The sequence below is a fragment of the Budorcas taxicolor genome, chromosome 21 (genome assembly GCF_023091745.1).
Source record: "Budorcas taxicolor isolate Tak-1 chromosome 21, Takin1.1, whole genome shotgun sequence".
NCBI lineage: Eukaryota > Metazoa > Chordata > Mammalia > Artiodactyla > Bovidae > Budorcas > Budorcas taxicolor.
In genome coordinates, this window is record NC_068930.1 from 9432128 (window position 1) to 9453110 (window position 20983).

The following is a 20983-nucleotide window of genomic DNA, read 5'->3' on the forward strand; positions in this document are numbered from 1 at the left end:
GTTCAATCCCTAGATGGGAAAGATCCCCTGGAGAAGCAAATGGCACCCCACTCCAGTATTCTTGCCTGGAAAACCCCACAGACGGAGGAGCCTGATGGGCTACATATAGCCCATAGGATGCAAGAGTCAGATGTGACTTAGTGACTAAACCAGGTATGTTATAAAAATATTTCTTCTAATTTCAAATTTTAAATACCGTATTTTAAAGATGCCTCTCACAAATAATCACTAAGAGATATGTTTCATTGAAAGTTAGGAACTATACTCACATTTGACTTTTATTTTTTTTAATATGCAGAGAGATCATGGAAGTTAGAATCCAACAATGACTCCAGATAAGCCAAATAAACATTTAATGTATAATATGACAATGAATTTAAGATGTTGGGATATTTTATCCCAAACAAATATATGAGCATTCTCCTATATTTACGCATTATATGAACTCCTTTTTGGTAACAAACAGAAAGATACATGTAAGAGGCAGATCACCTATACAATCATCATAGGAAGGAAGGGATGAAGGGAGATGAGGCAATATACATTTTGTACACATTTTGTACATTAAGCCTCAAGCAACCCCTAGGACCTATTACACCATTGTTTCATTTAATTTTAACAATTCTATGGGGCAGGTGGTAAAATTCCTTCCCATTTTACAGAAGACGTCTCATAACTTTGTCAGTGGTAGAGCTGGGATCAGAACCAAGATCTGACGACAAACTCAAGCAGCCTTCCTTTACTTGCAAATCAGCACAACGTGTTAAAGTGTTTTTTGCAGGAAGTTATCTAACTAGAATATAGACTTTATTTTCCATATTTATAGTTGTCTTATTACTCCTCAATTTATTAAGAATATTCAGAAATTTTCTTTCTAATCTAGAAAAAAAGGCAATGCTAAACATGTTCAATCCACAAAACATTGTTTTTCATTGCTCCATCACTAATACAAGAAAAATTTCAGCTAGACTTTTTAACATTCATATGTGCCAAGTGTATATCTTTCAAAGCAAAAAGATACATGCATGGTCTGATTACAAGACAGAATATATAAAATTTAAAATGCCCACAGAAAATCGAGGACCATCATCATTGTATGTTACAACAAATCCCTCTTGCTAGACTTTATAAAAGCAGCAAAAGGAGAGAAAAAAAGATGGCTTTCCAAAACCTGACTGATTAAGCATGCTATTTCCCAGTAACAAATTTATGGTTTCTCCCTCCTAGATCAGAAAACACATCTATTAAAATAAATTTTCATTGAAATATTTCAACTTCAAAATCATATTCTAATAAATATTTTCATAATTACTTAACTACTCTCAGAATACACTTCTATATTTCTCTCTTGATAACCAATGAGTGATGACATTGCTGCTTGAATATTAATAAAATTAAACTGCACTGCATCCTAAAAGTAAAATGCAAAGCAATAATGCAACTGCCCTGAAAAATAAAGCCTCACCATTCAAAATAACTCATCTTGAAAAGATTATTTCTAGTTCCATTTACCAAAGCAAAGGTCTTTGTCACAAGTACTCCCACTAGGGAAGCATTAGAAACTCTTAACAATATAGATCATTCTCAAGCTTTAATTCAACAGTGATATTAACAATTATTACTTCTTAAACCCCAAAAAGCTACTTTCCTTCTACTGAACACCCTCCACCTCTCAATCACTCATTACTCTAAACAATTGAGGGGGGAGAAAAAAAAACTTCCTGGGAAGTAATTTAAGGAGTTAAACATAATTTTATCATCCTTTCTCCAAGATGAATAAAACCATTATATGTAACAATAGTGTGAATTAAATAATTGTGTTTAGAGAGATCACTACTACCTCACAATGGCTTTAGTAAATAAACTTTCACTGGAAGCACTCTTTCAACAGAATTATTAAAGACTGTGTCTACAAAGTACTTAAATCACTAGTTTTAATTCTTCGGTATTTTCACTGCAACACCATTACCACAACTTTTTACACTTTACTACACTGCTCAGTGAGAATTAAAAATGATTTCAGAATCGGTTAGTGCATCATCATATAGAACTAGACACATAACATGTGTTCATTGTTTGATATAAAGTCTGACTAAATTTGTCATCCACTTTAGTGAAGACACTTTTGACTTTTTTCCTAAAACAAAAGCTGCCATTCACAGGAAAAGACATGAGTAAAGACTTATAACTTCAAAAATGAACCAAACCAAAAGATGTACATACAAAAGTCATAATAAACAAGGGTTATTTTATCCTCATTTCTTAAATTCATACTAAAATAAATGCCATTTCTGTGTTTGCAGGAAAAAAATCTTTAAGCTATTTTGTTTACCTTTGCCACAGACTGTGCAAGTACTGCCAAGGTAACACAGATTTTAAAACTGACAACTGGAGTACTTGGCAGTTGCCAAAACAACACAGCTGGATTCTTAAAGGAAAAGTGCTCTTGTGTAATGTACACCTAATTACAGCTTTAGGGAACCTTCTCTCTATTTACTAAAAAAAAAAAAAAATACACATGGAAAACATACTGCACTAAAACTTGACAATTTTCAGACAATATTTTTTTTAAAAATACACGTAACTTAACACACCACAGCAGGCCTTTTTAAAAGCACACTTATTAGAATCACAATCTCACTATAAAGTAAAATGCAGGTTAACATTGTGCTATGACTCTTCAGTCCGCACATGGATCCCTACCGGATCCTGACAGGATGCTCGCTTCTTATCTCAGGAATCAAGTCATCAGGTCTGAGGACATTTTTACAGTGACACTTTAAGCGGGGGGGGGGGGGAGGAGAATACAACAACTTGTTTTTTCTAATGCAGAAACGCTCACCATTTCCAAACTTGTTACACTATCTCACCTACTAAGGGATCCTCATGGATCAAAGACAGACGGAATCGAACTGAAGGACAAAGTTTCCATCACAGAAAACCTTCCCTGCGAGCCGGGATCTACTTTGGATGGACGTCCGGGGGGCAGCGAGCGGTTCCCTACGCAGCCCCTTCTCCCCCGCGACGTCTCCCCGCACGGTCGGGAGTCCGCACCCGCAGGTGCCCCCGGCCCAGGCCACCTTCTGGCCCCAAGTACCGAACCGGCCAGTGACACACACACACACACACACCGAGAGTTCCGCTCCGTTAGACCAACCTTCTTCCAAAACAGAAGTGAGGAACTTCTTCCAACAAGAGCGCACAACGCCTCCTGCAGCAGGGGTCAGTCGCTTCGGGGAGACCCCTGCCTCGCACGGCAAGGTTAAGCAAAGGGCCCTCGGGCGTTTCCCCACAGAGAGCCTTCGGACCCCCAGGGAACTCCCTCAACTTTCAAGGAGGCGACGTCCGCCACCGCCCCCCAGCCCCAGACGCGACGTGCGCCCCGGGAGGCTCCGAGCGCCCAGCCCGCGCCGCCGCGCCTCCCTCAGCCGGCCCGCGACGCCCCTCAGCCCGCGGGCCCGCCCTCGGGGCACCCCGCCCCCACCTCCACAGGAGGCGCCGACCCCGACGCGACCACTGCTCGCCGCCTCCCCGCACCCCACCCGGCCCGCCGCAGCGCGCCTCCGCCCCGGCCCCTGCCAGCGGGACGCGGCGCCGCGCCGCCGTCCCGGGGGCCCCGCGGGCGCCCCTCCCGAGCGGCGCCGCCCCCCGCCCCGGCGCCCCCCAGCCCTCACCCGGTCCTCTCGCCGAGACGCAGCCCCCTCGGGCCCCACCGACCCCACCAACCGAGCCCTGTCGCCCGCGGCCCTCACCCGGTCTCCGGCGAATGCGGGCGGGCGCGCACACGCCGCAGCCAGGGCCCGCCACCCGCGCTCCGCGCCGCCCGGAGCCGCCTCCTTCAGCCCCGGACTCGCCGGGACATCCGCGCACGGATCCCCACACCGGGGCTATTTTTAGGAGCCAGGCCCCGGCCAGACCGGAACTCGTTCAGTCGGCGCGCGTGCGCACTGCCCCCACGGTCCTCTGTGTTCCTCCGCCAGGCTCGCCTCTCCCTGCCTTCCCCTTGCTCCCTCTTCAGCGTCTCCCTTCAGGTTCTCTCTCAGGGCTGAGTTATCCTCCTGGTGGGGCCCAGAGCACTTAGAGTGGGAAAGACAAAGGTTACGGGCCGGGAGAGCCACACCGTGTGAGGAAGAGCACTGCCCCACAAAGGCGCGCGGGCCGGACTATGTTTTTTCGGGTGGGTGAGGAGACGAATCACCCGGCACAGGAAGGAGATGACGGCGGTTTGGCGCCGGGGCAGCGCGCCGGAGCCCGCTTCCCTCAGAAGGACCGTGTTCTCCTGGAAGGGATATTGGTCACTTGATGAGGACTCGGGCGCCTCCCAGGGCGGGGCGGCCCGGCGGCGTCGCGCCCCGCAGCCCCCGCCTCCCCCGCGGCGGCCTCCCCGACCAGCCGCCGAGGCCCAGCCGGGAGCAGCTCCAGTGACGAGGCGCGTGGCGGGTCGCCTAGCGCGGCCGCTCGCTCCGGCCAGCCCGGGGTGCCGAGGGGCGGGGCTCCCGGGGGCGGGGCCGGCGTCGGGGCGCGCGCCCGGCGTGGCCGCGAGGCCGGTGCCAGGCGGCGTCGCTCCGGGGGGCCCGGATCTCGCCCGCCGGACTTCTGGAGCCGCCCCCGGACCCCCCCGCGGGGCGCACTCGGCGCCCCCCGACCTCCGCTCGCCCCACCCACGGCCTCGGTGCGGCCGGTACCGCACCTGCGGTTTTGCCGGGGCTGCCGCCAGCCCACCTGCCCTGAGCGAGCGCGGTGGGACCCAGGCCCCTGGCACGCCGAGGCAGGTCGGGCCCCGACCCCCCCCGCCCCCAGACGGCGGGACCTGAAGCGGCGTGGAAGGTGGGCGACGCCTTTCTGGGTGGTCAGCCAGGCTCCCTGCGTCCCAAGAGAGACTCAACCTACTAGCCTTTACTACTAGTAATAGTTGCTAGTAGGCGCAGCTGGTATACCTTGAGTGCTGAACGGTGTGAATAGTTTGCATTTGATAGCTCGTCATCCTTACAACATCCCTATGACGTAGATTCAGTTTCTATTCCCATTTTACATAGGAAGAAAAGGAACCTCGAGTGCTGAAGTGACCTTCTGAGGTTACAGCTGAAGAGGAGGGCACTGGGCACTTGAACTCCTGACCACCCTGCGTACTGCCTTTTCTGAGAGAGGTGCGAAGGAGATGTGTTTAGGGAGCTGTTGGTTTTTGTCGAGGGTGGTCATTAGGAGGTGAGCCGTTGTGGTCTTTGCATCGTGAAGGCTGTTCGCCTGGCGTTTCTACAGCCACGCTGCCTGTCTCTGCACCTATGCAGTGGACACAGAGCCAAATAATTATATTCGTTTGAAGATGAAAAATTCATTCCCAAAGCACTTGAAAACAAAGTGGTTGGGGTGAGTGAGCAGATTTGCAGAGGCTATGGGTAGAGGAACTGGGAAGTTTCAAAGGAAGCTGGAGACTAGCAGGCTTCCTCCCTCAAGGACAAGGCAACCTACTGGGGAGAGCCCAACACAAAAGTGACACACAAACACCAGACACAGGCAGATTAACCTGGAGTTCTGCTCAGAGTTCCACAATGTGTTCAGAGGAATCAGTAGCAGGAAGGTTTAAAGAAAAAAAAAGTGTTAGAATTTGGTGTGACCCTGCAAACCATGTGGAAATGCACTTTTTAACCTGCCAGAAGCTGCAGACCCAGCTGGATTTGGCTTCTCTGCTGCAAGAAAACAGAAGAGTTGAACAGTTTTCCTTCAGAAAATGGTGCGGTGGAGGGCCCACAAGCAATGGCTTCCCCATTCACCTACTCTTCATCCTGGAAAGAGAAGAGGGACAATGAGAACAAATTTTTCTGAAAGAGTTTTTCATACTCTCATTGTTCCTTCCCATCTACCACCCTTGGCAGAAGCTGACCTTCTTGGAGGTACAGAAGACTCAGTTCAGACTGCCTACCTCCTACCCATTTAGTGCTATTGGTCATTCCAGAAAGTCAGGTAGAGAACTTGGCTTTGAGTCTAGCCAAAGCAGAAATGAGAAGTGTTTGTGTTGCATAAGAGCACCTCTTTCCCTAACTGCCCCACCCCCCAACCTTGCAAATCAAAGCCCAGGCCTAAAAATTGAAGGAAGGAGGGGGAAAAGTTTAAGAATTCTAGAGCACAGCTATTGTAAAATCCATTAGCAAACCATAATCACTTATTTGTAACTAAAGTAACCAATCTTAGGAAATTATCACAGCCTTTATGGTCTCAGAAGCATGTGTCTAGTCCAGTGTCTCCAACAATTTGCTGCACTCAGCTGGGCATAGACCATGTGCCCGTGGCTTCAGAGGAGCTTCAGAAGAGCAGCACCTCTTAGTCCTCCAACTTTTTCTGTCCTCCTTAAAGCACTTAGGTGTCCAAATGTGTCTCAACTGAAGGGGCTCCACATTGTGTGATACATTGTGTGAGTCAGTGTGATACAGAGGTGAGAAGGAGCAGCCCTTCCTTTAAAGAGGCTGGCAGGCCATGGGGGAGGTACACCTTAAAACACAAGCCAGCTTGATAACCACCGAGAGGCGGGCTTCCAAGGAGACTAGAAGAGCACGGAAGATGAATATCTAAAAGGGAAAGAGAATTAGGGAGGTCTTCCTAGAGGAGACAACCTCAAAGTGAATCAAAAAGCCTCCAAGAAGGATGAAAAGGGGTCCTCTCATTATGTCTTGATCTGAAGAATAAAGCCCAAGCTCCCCAGGAGGGAGAGATCTCAGACCACTGGTCAGCCTTACCCTCAGCCTTTCCTGCCTCATACCTCACCATCCCCATTCAGAAATATGAATCACACACCAGGCTATTTGCTGTGTCTCCAGGATCAACCCCTTTTCATCCATCAGGTCTCCATTAGGCATCATTTTCTCTAACAGCCCTTCTCTAATACCGTGCCTAGTTGAAGTGTAAATATTTCTGTATGTATGTTTCCTTCCTTCTGATGAGTAAGCCCCGTGAAAACAAGAAATGTGATTTATTCCTTAATTGACCTGCTGTATCTAGCACAGTGCCTGGCATGTAGTAGACAGTCAAATGTTTGTTAAATATTTATGAGCAGCCTATAGGCAAGGGAAGTGCTGTGTTCAAGGACCCTGTGAGTTTGGCTCGAGAGAAATCACAGCTAGAGCAATGTGCCTGGAGCCTGGGGTCTGATCAAGCTCTGAGGAGTGGTGAGAGACAAACCTGGAAGAGCAGTCAGGAGTGAGACAGGGCAGAGCCTTAGCCCATCAAGTCAGGCCATTTGGATTTCTTTCTGAAAGCAAAGGGAAGCCCTGACAGATTTCAAGCAGGTGAATAGCAAGATCTATTTGGCATTTTAGAAGGTTTGCTGAGGGCAGTAGTGGGGTTGGATGGGAGGGAGCAAGACTGGAGGCAGAACAACCAGTTAGGAGGCCCTGGCGGTTTAGCCAATGCTGTCAGAACCTCTGTCCTTCCAACCCCAGATATCTCCACAGACTGTCCCCACACATGCTAATGGCTTCCTGTTTCTCTGTTGAGGCTCTAGCCCCAGCAGAGGGCTTGCTTGGGCCAGTGGATATACACACCAGCTTCCTCGTACCTTGTGAAGACAATTTTGAGGCATGTACCTCAAAGTTTCTCTCAGGGGTCCCAGTGGATTGGGCCCCAGTTGTCCTCAATAGTGATCCACTCATTAGCACACTTTTTAATGTCTCCCCTCACTTCCCACATCTCATTTTCCAGCTCCCCCACAGCCCTTCCCGGCATCACCTCCCAAATAAACCACATGCACCAAAATTCTTGGTTTGGGATCTACTTTTCAGAAGACCCATTGAAGACAAATCGGAAATGAGATAAGAAAGAAAGAGGACCTGTCTGAAGACAGTTGCCTGATGGTAAGGAGAGGGCAGAAGCAAAATGTGGAGCTAGAAGGAGAATTGACTGCTTGTTGACCACTGAATCTGGGATCAGGGAAAGCAGAGGAGACTCAGCTGCCTCCAGGTTTCTGGCTTAGGCTCCTGAGTGGATAACTGCAGCATCGTTTAAGTTGAAGACACTCGAGGAAGGTGAGGTTGAGGGGGCTGGATGAGGGGAGTATGATGAGTTCCAGTCTCCTCATGTTGAATTGACATGCCTGTGGGACAAATTATCCTTAGCCTTGTGGGGCTGGAAAAAGATTCAGCTAGATGAGATAGGACAATATAGGGAGGGCTTTCTGGAGGAGAAGAAATTTAAGCAGAGTTTTGAAACTGAGGTATATAGGCTGGAGGAAAAAAGAGACATAACTGTGGATCAGAAGACTAACAATGAGAGAAATGGATAGTGAAAAAAAGAACAAAAAAAAAGATTTATAGGGAGGAAAAAGCAAATTTATTTGAAACAGGGAAAATACAAAGAGCCCCCAAAGGATTTCAACTTGTGAGCTACTTGAAGATAGGGGCCATGCCATATTCAATCTTGTGTCCTCCACTCTTACACAAAGTTGATATTTATTAATTATTGGGTGAACCAGGAAAAGTGTCTTAATAAATATTTTTCATGATGTCTTGAAGGTTTTAAATGTGTTTCATATTAGCAAATTTAACTTTGTGTAAGGATGTCTGTCTTGTTGAGATATATCACATTTAAGAGAAACATCTTGCTTATAAAGTTCTACTAGTAAATTTTACTTATAAATCTAACATAAGATCTAATGACTTGTAAATATTTCAAAAAATCAAAATGCCACATTTTAAGCCTAAAGCAAAAGACATAATCCAGTTTGTACTAAAGTGTACACCTCAAGTTCTTTAGTGTTGAAATCTTGAATGTATGTGTGAAAGAAAGAGACCTTTTGTGCATTCCTCTTCTATTGCAAGTTACGTGCTCAACACCCAGATCTAAATGCCATTTTGCAATAAAAGGAACCAGGGATTCTTAGGGAAGTGGCTGATTTCAGGAGAAGGAAAAAAAGAAAAAACTAGATAAACCTATGGTGCCAGAAAGCAAGGAGTTTCTTTAAAAAAAAAAAAAAGCCATAGGGCAGGTTAATGGGACATAGGAGCCAATCTGAAAGAGCTGCCAATGGCCAAAGCTGGACCAATTGGAGCAGCAATGTAATTAATGCTGGTATTAGAGCACAACCTATAGAATAAAATGAGACCATACTGATATGAATACATAACTGACTGAGTAAATAAACAGGACAGAAAGTATAGATTTCACTTACAGAAGAATTCCCATTTTTAAAAAATGTAGAAAGAATGAGAATGAAAACCACCATTAGGCAAACACCACAATTAATAACAGTCTGTAGAAAGAATGTTCAGTAGGTGCAAAAAATAGTGGGGAAAAGAATTATGAGAACATGACATTTATATATTCTCAAAGTAGTTGCCTGCAAGATATTTGCTAACTATGGAGAGAAAAATAGTAACTTTATGATAGGGAAACCCAGCAGACACCACCTGAGCCGAGTGAACAAAATCCTCATCACCAGCAACAAAGTCCATTCACAGTATGCACCTGTCTGTGTGAGGCGATGAGAAGGGCATGTCCCTTCTCTCATATTTCTGCCCAAAATGTCTGATCTGAATCTAATAGAGAACCTCAGATAAATACATATCTAGGCACATTCTACCAGACGGCTGACCAACGTGCATCGAAAGTGTCCGGATCATGAAAGACAAAAACAGAGGAACTGTCAAAGACTGCAGATCTAGGAGACTTGACAACTCAATGCAAAATGGGATCCTGGATTGGACCCTGGTTCAGAAAAGGGACGTCAGTGAGAAAATTGGTGAAATTCAAGTAAAATCTGTAGTTTAGCTAATACTGTTATGTCAGGGTTAGTTTCCTGGTTTTGATAATTATAGTATCCAGGAGCTACCCCACGTCCAAGGTCAGGGGCGGCGGCCAAGAAGAGCTACCTCACGTCCGAGGCCAGGGGCAGCGGCTGGGAGGAGCAAGCCCACGTCCAAGGAGTGGTGGTTGTGCGAGCTCCAAGTTCAAGATCAGGAGGAGCGGCAGTGAGGAGATACCCCTCGTCCAAGGTAAGAGAACGCCAAGTAAGATGGTAGGTGTTGCAAGATGGCATCAGAGTGCAGGCACACTGAAACCATAATCACAGAAAACTAGTCAATCTGATCACACTAGGACCACAGCCTTGTCTAACTCAATGAAAATAAGCCATGCCATGTGGGGCCACCCAAGATGGGCAGGTCATGGTGGAGAGGTCAGACAGATTGTGGTCCACTGGAGAAGGGAATGGCAAACCACTTCTCAAACCACTTGCCTTGAGAACCCCATGAACAGTATGAAAAGGCAAAATGATAGGATAATGAAAGAGGAACTCCCCAGGTCAGTAGATGCCCAATATGCTGCTGGAGATCAGTAGAGAAATAACTCCAGAAAGAATGAAGGGATGGAGCCAAAGCAAAAACAATACCCAGTTGTGGATGTGACTGGTGATAGAAGCAAGGTCCAATGCTGTAAAGAGCAATATTGCGTAGGAACCTGGAATGTCAGGTCCATGAATCAAGGCAAATTGGAAGTGCTCAAACAGGAGATGGCAAGAGTGAACGTTGACATTCTAGGAATCAGCAAACTAAAATGGACTGGAATGGGTGAATTTAACTCAGATGACCATTACATCTGCTATGCAGGCAGGAATCCCTTAGAAGAAATGAAGTAGCCATCATGGTCAACAAAAGGGTCCAAAATGCAGTACTTGGATGCAATCTCAAAAACAACAGAATGATCTCTGTTCATTTCCAAAGCAAACCATTCAATATCACAGTAATCCAAGTCTATGCCCCAACCAGTAACGCTGAAGAAGCTGAAGTTGAATGGCTCTATGAAGACCTACAAGACCTTTTAGAACTAACTCCCCCAAAATATATCCTTTTCATGATAGGGGACTGGAATGTAAAAGTAGGAAGTCAAGAAACACCTGGAGTAACAGGCAAAATTTGGCCTTGGAATACAGAATGAAGCAGGGCAAAGGCGAATAGAGTTTTGCCAAGAAACGCACTGGTCATAGCAAACACCCTCTTCCAACAACACAAGAGAAGACTCTACACATGGACACCACCAGATGGTCAACACCGAAATCAGATTGATTGTATTCTTTGCAACCAAAGATGGAGAAGCTCTATACAGTCAGCAAAAACAAGACCAGGAGCTGACTGTGGCTCAGATCATGAACTCCTTATTGCCAAATTCAGACTTAAATTGAAGAAAGTAGGGAAAACCACTAGACCATTGAGGTATGACCTAAATCAAATCCCTTATGATTATACAGTGGAAGTGAGAAGTAGATTTAAGGACCTAGATCTGATAGATAGAGTGCCTGATGAACTATGGACGGAGGTTCGTGACACTGCACAGGAGACAGGAATCAAGACCATCTCCGTGGAAAAGACATGCAAAAAAGCAAAATGGCTGTCTGGGGAGGCCTTACAAATAGCTATGAAAAGAAGAGAAATGAAAAGCAAAGGAGAAAAGGAAGGATATAAGCATCTGAATGCAGAGGTCCAAATAGCAAGAAGAGATAAGAAAGCCTTCCTCAGCAGTCAATGCAAAGAAATAGAGGAAATCTCTAATTTCCTCTATTAGAAACAGAATGGGAAAAAAATGGGAAAGACTAGAGATCTCTTCAAGAAAATTAGAGATACCAAGGGAACATTTCATGCAAAGATGGGCTCGATAAAGGACAGAAATGGTCTGGACCTAACAGAAGCAGAAGATATTAAGAAGAGGTGGCAAGAATACACAGAAGAACTGTACATAAAAGATCTTCACGACCCGGATAATCACGATGGTATGATCACTCACCTAGAGGCAGACATCTTGGAATGTGAAGTCAAGTGGGCCTTAGAAAGCATCACTATGAACAAAGCTAGTAGAGGTGATGGAATTCCAGTTGAGATATTTCAAATCCTGGAAGATGATGCTGTGAAAGTGCTGCACTCAATATGCCAGCAAAGTTGGAAAACTCAGCAGGGGCCACAGGACTGGAAAAGCTCGGTTTTCATTCCAGTCCCAAAGAAAGGCAATGCCAAAGAATGCTCAAACTACCACACAATTGCACTCATTTCACACACTAGTAAAGTAATGCTCAAAATTCTCCAAGCCAGGCTTCAGCAATATGTGAACCGTGAACTTCCAGATGTTCAAGCTGGTTTTAGAAAAGGCAGAGGAACCAGAGATCAAATTGCCAACATCCGCTGGATCATGGAGAAAGCAAGAGAGTTCCAGAAAAACATCTATTTCTGCTTTATTGACTATGCCAAAGCCTTTGACTCCGTGGATCACAATAAACTGTGGAAAATTCTTCAACAGATGGGAATACCAGACCACCTGATCTGCCTCTTGAGAAACCTATATGCAGGTCAGGAAGCAACAGTTAGAACTGGACATGGAACAACAGACTGGTTCCAAATAGGAAAAGGAGTATGTCAAGGCTGTATGTTGTCACCCTGCTTATTTAACTTCTATGCAGAGTACATCATGGGAAATGCTGGGCTGGAAGAAACACAAGCTGGAATCAAGATTGCCAGGAGAAATATCAATAACTTCAGATATGCAGGTGACACCACCCTTATGGCAGAAAGTGAAGAGGAGCTAAAAAGCCTCTTGATGAAAGTGAAAGAGGAGAGTGAAAAAGTTGGCTTAAAGCTCAACATTCAGAAAACAAAAATCATGGCATCTGGTCCCATCACTTTATGGCAAATAGATGGGGAAACAGTGGAAACAGTGTCAGACTTTATATTTTAGACTCCAAAATCACTGCAGATGGTGACTGCAGCCATGAAATTAAAACACACTTACTCCTTGGAAGAAAAGTTATGACCAAGCTAGATAGCATATTTAGAAGCAGAGACACTACTTTGCCAACAAAGGCCATCTAGTCAAGGCTATGGTTTTTCCTGTGGTCATGTATGGATGTGAGAGTTGGACTGTGAAGAAAGCTGAACGCCGAAGAATTGATGCTTTTGAACTGTGGTGTTGGAGAAGACGCTTGAGAGTCCCTTGGACTGCAAGGAGATCCAACCAGTCCATTCTGAAGTAGATCAGCCCTGGGATTTCTTTGGCAGGAATGATGCTAAAGCTGAAACTCCAGTCCTTTGGCCACCTCATGCGAAGAGTTGACTCATTGGAAAAGACTCTGATGCTGGGAGGGATTGAGGGCAGGAGGAGAAGGGGATGATGGGGGTGCGATGGCTGGACGGCATCACCGACTCCATGCACATGAGTCTGAGTGAACTCCGGGAGTTGGTGACGGACAGGGAGGCCTGGCATGCTGCTATTCATAGGGTCACAAAGAGTCGGACACAACTGAGCAACTGAACTGAACTGAACTATGTAAGATTACATTCAGGGAAGCTGGGCGAATTCTTTACACTATGTTTGTCACTTGTGGTAAGTCTGAAAGTATTTCAAGATAAAAAAACTTTTAAGTGACAAAATATTTTAGTAATCTCTAGTTTATTCAACTCTGCAATAATAAGCCTCATGTGGAGTTTAACTTAAAGCATTGTTACAGTCGTAAGTTCAGCTTCAAATTGAGCAATATTAGAACTATTGCAAAATATTTTCAAGTATGACTGTTTTGAGGTGGCCAACATTCTGAATGGGGAAGAAGAAACAGAGTCTAGCACACAACACTAGAGTCCATGACTGCGATGTCTACGGCTATTTCTAAACACCAGATGGTGACGCACACGTGTAACTTCTAATGCTACCTGTTACATCTTTTTCAAGCATTAAAAATGTTTCCACTTTTCTTATTTGAATATATCATGGGCTTTTATGCTTGAATACCTTATGATGAAAAGGATGAATTCAGGTACTCAAAGAAGAGGATACAAGACGTTTCCTTTACTCAGCTTATAATCTTGCATGTCAAAATCTACACGAAGATTAAATAAACTTCAAAAATATAAGAAATCGAATCTTTGACAGCTAGATGTTTTATACAATTGAACCTCAAATAAGTCTTTCAATTTCTATGATATGTTGGCATTTTTGTTATATTTTATTTTGTTCCCTCTGGACAGAGTTTATTCTGACTTTGTGATGCTCTCCACAAGCAACAATACATTCACGTGTCAATTATAGTAACTCCCAACCTTGAGTTTATTTTCTTTTCACTTTTTTGGATTCCATTCAAAGAGGGGCTGCACTTCACATATTCTCCCAGCATCCCACTCACATCTACCCCTTGCACATGAGATTGTGATCTCTCTCCTCTTATTGTCACAAATATGTCTTCTAAAAGCTAGAAGTGTCCTAGTTTCTCCTCAATAATTTCTTTCCAGATGCATCACAGCCATTACCAGGCTCTATTTGTCTAATTAGGATCTCCATTTAGGCCTATTCTGGGCCTGTGTGTCTCTAAGATCTCATAAAGAGAGAGAGGGTCAGTGTTCTCTGTGATGGCTGTGTTACATAAATCATTCCCAAATTGCTACTTATGATCTAGCAAAGATTTTTATCTGTTAGGATTGTATGGTGTTAAAAGCTGAAACAAATCTGGGAGTCACCAAAATAAGTAAGACTACAAATTTTTTAGTCCAATGTCTTTTGTACAAATCACACCTATCCATTTCCCAGGTGTATAAATTTGGGAGAGTTGCTCAACTTCTCCAAACCTCTATCTTCCTACCTATAAGATGATAGGAATTCTTCCTCAAGATTGTTTTGAGGATTGAGTAACCCCTATAAAGTGCTTACATAATCTAAGTGCATAAATAGTAGCTACATGTTTGGCTGTTCATTGACTGATTTCACAAACTTATACTGAGCCCTTACTGTGTGTCAGACACTGTTCTAAGCATGGGGAATACAGAGAAAATCAATGTTCTCAGGAAGTTTGTAGTCATGGATATACACAGACAATAAAAAATATATGTAAACAAGAAGATGTCAGATGGCGATGGGCTATAATGAAAGAAAAACACAAGATCGTGAGAGAGCCATCGAGAGGGGACGCTAGCTGGGGCTTCCAAGCAGGCTTCTCTGAGGCAGTGACATTTAAACTGGGCGACAAAATAGTGTCTCGGGCAAAGGGAAGGACAGTGTCCTGAGGTGGGACTGAGCTTATTTTGTTCAAAGAACAGAAAGAGAGCAAGTATGGCTGAAGCAAGGTTGGGGAACCCAGGATGGTTGCAGGCTATTGGAGGGTTGTTGTGGCATTGTTATCTAAGTGGGAAAACAATGAAAAAGCAATAGATTAAATTATCAGCATGTTAATACACATTCCTCACTTTCCATTCACAAGGGGCAAGTGAGGCATCTGTCTGTCGATTAGCACTTTTTTAGCTGCAAATGACAGGAACTCAAGTCAAACCAAAATTAAAGGGAGAATTTATTGACTTGTTTGACTGAAAATTCAGGGCCATTTCTAATTCCAGTGTTGCTGGATTGGAAGCTAAAACACTCACATGCTCTCTTTCCCTCTCCTTTTGTCTCCACTACCCCATATATTTTGTTCTGTGCCCTCAAATTCTTATGTTGAAACATAACCCCCAGTGTTCGGTATGAGGAGGTGGAGCCTTTGGGAGATGATTAGGTCATGAGGGCAGAGGCCTCAGGATGGGGTTAGCACCCTCATGACAAAGACCCAGAGAGCTCCCTTTCTCTTCCCACTAGAGGACAAAGCAAGAAGGCCATCTGTGAACCAGGAAGCAGGCTCTCACAGCACGCCTAACCTGGCAGCACCTTGACCCTGGACTGCCCAGTCTGTAGAACTGTGAGAAATAAATTTCTGTTGTTTATAAGGCATCCAGCCTATGGCATTCTGTTATAGCAGCCCAACCAAATGAAGACTTTGAGAAAGAGCGTTCTTTAAATTTCTGTTTATCAAAGTCCCAGAGTTAAGCCTGGCCTGGCTAACATGTCTCTTTGTGAACCAATCACTGTGACCAGGTGATAGAATGCTCTGATGGGTCACATCTGAGTCACTCTCTGCCCCTGGAATATCCTGGAAGGGGAATTAAATGCATCAAAACCTCAAGAGCTCATGGACTGAAAGCAGGGACAGTAGTTCTCCCCAAGTTGAGGTGCTTTCATCCAAAGAAAGGGGCCTGTGTGCCAGACAGACAAAAAGAAAATAGATATTTTTACCAAACTAACTTTGGGTCCACTTGCTCAGGTGCAGTAAAGCCTGTGACACTGGGTTTATGACACCGTGACACGTACTGACACTGGGATGTGGTGAAGGAAAGCGCGGCATGTGTTGCAGACGCTAAGCAAGCTATCCAGGCAGCTAGTGCTCACGGGCTTGAACTCCCCAAACACTTTCAGGGAAAGGTTTCCAAAGACAGGGTGAGGGAGAGGGGTTGTGGGGGTGGGAGCAGCTCACGATATTCACCTGACTGATTGGTGGTGAGGCAGTCGGGAGTCAGCGTCATCAACCTTATGGTTTCAACTGGTCTCGGGTCTGCTTATGGACAGCATGCAGTTAACTTCTTCTACCTGGAGGGAGTTTCAGTATCTGCTGCTGCTGCTAAGTCGCTTCAGTCGTGTCTGACTCTGTGCGACCCCATAGACGGCAGCCCACCAGGCTCCCCTGTCCCTGGGATTCTCCAGGCAAGAACACTGGAGTGGGGTGCCATTTCCTTCTCCAATGCATGAAAGTGAAAGTGAAGTTGCTCAGTTGTGTCTGACTCTTAGCAACGCCATGGACTGCAGCCTACCAGTATCTGCAAACGAGCCCAAAAGATATAGCTCAGAATAGTGTCATAGCCGTTGAGGAGGAAACAAATGTCCCTGACTCTAATCTAATGGCTAAGCTATCGTAATTTTGTTTTGCGTGATATTCATACATTTTTTTCACTTCTCCGATTAAATTTATTCTTTAACTCAAGTCTTTCTATGGACAAAAAAGGCAGGTAGAGGACCTGGGAGGGGGTCTGTTCCGGGAAGGGCCCATAGGGTCCTGCTCAGTTACAGACATCACAACAAATGAGTGGCAAGGGTCTGCTTGTATTTAGACAATGAGTGGAGAAAGTTGGTTCCTACCCTCAAAGCTAACCCTGGGCTCCTAATGGAAAAGAGACACAGAAGGAAAATTACCAGTAAGAAACCTAACCGACTGTATTGTAGAGCCTGAACTTCCATGTTCTGCCTTGACATCTGACCCTCACAGGGCTGCAGAGTCCTACTCATGAGTTCCTTGTTCTCACCAGACATCCATGGCCCCTACCCAGCCCCTGTCAGCCAGATCAGCCAGATCAGCCAGACCCCACCCAGTTCTAAACCTCATAGGTTTCATTTCATTCGTTCAACCCACACAATTATTCGAACAAGGAAATCACATTGTCCTGCAGGAACCAGTGGGCATCTCACTCTCCTGTTACTACAGAGCATTTCTCCCACTGCTCTTGCTGGCTCCGTCTGCTCCTGAGAGCAAGCCCAGAGTGGCGCTGTGTGGAGTCCAGTCTCTTCCTCCCTCAGGCTGTGAGTTCATGTGAATCATAAACTACCGCCAGTCTCATCTGTCCACGGCTGGGTGTCACGTGTTTGGCCATCTTGTGTTTTTTAGGCGATCCCTCCTACTCCAAGCAGATGAATAGGAGGTGATCAGATCACAGACTTCAGTAGCTTCTCTAAGAGCAGTCAGAGCCATCTGCACTTGTCGGTAAATCTGAGCTCTCTGGACTCTGATGAACCCTGAAAGCTTCTGCTGGTGTGTCCTGGGGACCTCCACACACACACAGGCACACTTCTTCATACCGCCGGTTCTCTCGCCTGGTTCCCACATGATCTTCTTTCATACAAGGTCTGGCCAGCAGGCGTGGTATCTTACTCATCAGAGCCTTTGCCAGAGTCTAGCTGAGGACCTGACACATAGTAGGCTTCCGATAACTGGTCCCTGGGTGAAAGAATGGATCTTTGTCTTCAATCAGGCAATGGCAAAGTGTGGAACATTCTGGTCTGATGCAACTGCTTGAAAACTCGGTTTAAGTTGGAGCCAAAGTGACCAACCCAGAAAATCTGAGAATGGAAAATCTATTTTATCCTGGGCTTTACAGAGGAAGGAAATACTGGAGGTCAGAAGCCATGGTTTTCAATGTTCACATTAGCGAAGTATCAAAATGACTTTTTTTTTTAATGAAGCTGCATTTTTATACTATTTTCAATGAAGTCCCTGTTTTTGTCAAAAATTTCAACCTCTGCTGGGTAATTGCACAACCCTTGGCTTTCCTTGGCACGACTGACGTCTTTTGGTACATGCTGTAGGCAAGATTTTTATGAGGCCTGATTCTTGTCTTGACTTTATTTGATCATGTATATCTGTAATTCAGCACATAGATTAAAGCAGACAGATAGCACCTCTCAGCACCAGAGAAAGATGATAACAAAATATTTATCATGTATGTATCTACAGGAATGCAAAACACCTTTCCAGAAATCATGCTTCAGCATGTTGTGTGAGCTAAGCACATGGTCTCAAGGGGCTGGGGCCTCTCCATGAGAATCACTTGCAATTTCCAACAGCCTGGATAAATTAGATTCAGCCTGCAAAAAAAAAAAAAAAAACCTGAAGAGCTTCATCAAAATTCTTCACCAGAATTCTCTGTCCTGGTCTTTGGATCTATAAAAGGGTGCATTTTTGAGCAATTTCTCTTCAGAATACCTGTTCTAGAACTGAACACAGTGGCAGAGCTGAGGTTAAAGAAAGACTTTTTTCACCTTTTGGATTAAAAAAGATGAAAAGATGTGTTAACACACTGAGTTGGCAAGGGTGTATAGAAACTGGCACCCTTGTACCTCTCTAGTGGGAGTGAAAATTGGTACAGTCTCTTTGGAAGGCAATTTGGTTACTATTTATCACAATTTCACATACACATACCTTTGGCTCAGCAATTTCACATCTAAGAATTTACCCCACAGATATACTTTATATATATATATATATATATATATATATATATATATATATATTTGCAGAATTGTTTACTGCAGCAAAATAATTTTTTTAAAAAAGAAATATCTATCAAAGTGGTGTTGTTGTTCAGTCACTCAGTTGTGTCTGACTCCTTCTGATCCCATGGACTGCAACATGCCAGTTTCCCTGTCCTTCAGCATCTCCTGGAATTTGGTCAAACTCATGTCCATTGAGTCAGTGATGCCATCCAATCATCTCATCCTCTGTCATCCCCTTCTCTTCCTGCCTTCATTCTTTCCCAGCATCAGGGTCTTTTCAAATGAGTCAGCTCTTCGCATCAGGTGGTCAAAGTATTGGACCTTCAGCTTCAGCATCAGTCCCTCCAGTGAATATTCAGGGTTGATTTCCTTTAGGGTTGACTGGTTTGATCTCCCTGCAGTCCAAGGGATTCTCAAAAGTCTTCTCCAACACCACAGTTCAAAAGCATCAATTCTTTGGTGCTCAGCCTTCCTTATGGTCCAACTCTGATATCCATATATGACTACTGGAAAAACGAAAGCTTTGACTATATGGACCTTTGTTGGCAAAGTAATGTCTCTGCTTTTTAATATTCTCTCTAGGTTTGTCTAGGTTTCTTCCAAGGAGTAAGCGTCTTTTAATTTCATGGCTACAGTCACTGCCCATAGTGATTTTGGAGCCCAAGAGAACAAAGTCTGTCACTGTTTCCATTGTTTCCCCATCTATTTGGATGAAGTGATGGGACCAGATGCCATGATCTCAGTTTTTTAAATGTTGAGTTTTAAGCCAGCTTTTTCACTGTCCTCTTTCACTTTCATCAAGAGGCTCTTTCGTTTCTCTTTTCTTTCTGCCTTAAGGGTGATGTCATCTGCATGTCTTAGGCTATTGATATTTCTTCCAGCAATCATGATTTCAGTTTATGCTTCATCCAGCCCAGCATTTCACATGATGTACTCTGCTTATAAATTAAACAAACAGGGTAACAATATAGAGCCTTGACATACTCCTTTCCCAATTTTGAGCCTGTCTGTTGTTCCATGTCTGGTTCTAACTGTTGCTTCTTAACCTGCATACAGGTTTCTCAGGGTGAGATTGGGTAAACAATTTATGGTACAACCATACAAGCAAATATTATTCAGCCATCATATATTCAGTTCAGTTCAGTATGCATGCATGCTAACTCACTTCAGGCATGTCTAACTCTTTATGACCCTATGGACTGTAGCCTTGTCCATGAGATTCTCCAGGCAAGAATGCTAGAGCGGGCTGCCATTTCCTTCTCCAGGGGATCTTCCAGGCCCAGTGATCAAACTTGCATCTCTGCATTGGCACGTGGGTTCCTTACCACTAACACCACCTGAGAATCATATATATTATATATATATATATACGTATATATACGTATACATACATACAGGTAGCCTGTGTGTGTGCTTGTGTCTGTGTCTGTATGTGTGTGTTTCCCAAGGCCAGCGCTTTTCAACAGAAATAACACTGATCATATCTGGAGACAACTGGACAGGGCAACTAGTGGGTAGAGACTAGAGAGGCTGCTAAACATCCTGCAGTACACAGAACAGCTCCTCCTCTCCGATGACCATAATTAGCACAAAATGTCAGTAGTGCTGAAGATGAGAAACCCTTCTCCTAGACAATCTGAAGCTTCCTTAGGTAATAACAGTGGCTCCTCTGAGAAGAGAAACTAGAAGACTGGATGTAAAGTTTTGTCCCAATGGAAATTTTATAGGTGTGTATATACTCCATCTAATGTACTCAGTATGAAGCAGAAAATGTTCATTCTCATGCTCTCTCGGGCAGGGCATCAGAAAGCAACAGGCCCTGATGGGAGCCTTTTCTCCGCCTCCTTTGCTTCAGATCTCGTCTTTGCTCTGAGCAAATGACAGATACCCCGAGTGAGCTCGAGGCTGAGAAAAAGTGCTTTGTATTCACAAGTTCCTGGGCCATTTCTGGTCACCCAGGGATAGGGATATCGCTGAAGTGTTGACGCTGAAAGTAAAGCGTACCTTTCCTTTCTGCTTGCCTCTGCTCATGTTGACTTGAGACCTTGAAGGTTTAGAAAGGCAAATGCTCTTCCCTTCCCCATATGCATCAGTGAAATGGGCCAACTCAGGGATCTGCTTC

General features: G+C 44.7%; 1 protein-coding gene across 4 annotated transcripts in view; it reads right to left on the bottom strand.

Moving 5' to 3' along the window:
- The window catches only part of MEF2A (myocyte enhancer factor 2A), a 183225-nt gene extending 179347 nt beyond the window's left edge, over nucleotides 1-3878 (bottom strand). For all 4 annotated transcript variants that reach the window (XM_052659377.1, XM_052659375.1, XM_052659379.1 and 1 more), the window contains exon 1: nucleotides 3753-3878. The gene's annotated coding sequence lies outside the window, so the exon portion shown is untranslated. The remainder of the gene's footprint in view (nucleotides 1-3752) is intronic.
- Between the last annotated feature and the right edge of the window lie 17105 nt (nucleotides 3879-20983).